This window comes from Alligator sinensis, unplaced genomic scaffold, assembly GCF_000455745.1.
Source record: "Alligator sinensis unplaced genomic scaffold, ASM45574v1 scaffold588_1, whole genome shotgun sequence".
NCBI classification, from domain to species: Eukaryota; Metazoa; Chordata; order Crocodylia; family Alligatoridae; genus Alligator; species Alligator sinensis.
In genome coordinates this window covers 1,503,321-1,503,653 of record NW_005842244.1, presented here as the reverse complement: position 1 = coordinate 1,503,653, position 333 = coordinate 1,503,321, and positions in this window count along the sequence as shown.

Below are 333 nucleotides of genomic sequence, written 5' to 3'. Positions count from 1 at the left end.
TACAGCCCCCAGCATGCCCCGCGTGCCCCTCCTCCCCCCCGCCGCCACGCTTTCTCGCGCGGGGCATGCTGGGGGCTGTAGTCCCGAAGGGTCGGGGGGGGCAGCATCCACAGGCACTTGAGTCATGCAGGGGGCGCTGCGGGTCCCCTTCTGGAACCCTGGTTTGGACCCTGAAGCCCTCCCTCCCATTCCTGATTTCTTTTCTGTCCCAAGCAACCAGTTGTTTCTTTCTCAGTGAATTCCCTTTTTAAGGGAGACTGATAGAGCAGCTCCTGGCGGGCCTTGGCTCACATTTCCCCAAAGCAACAAATAAGCCCAGACCCCACTTTATGG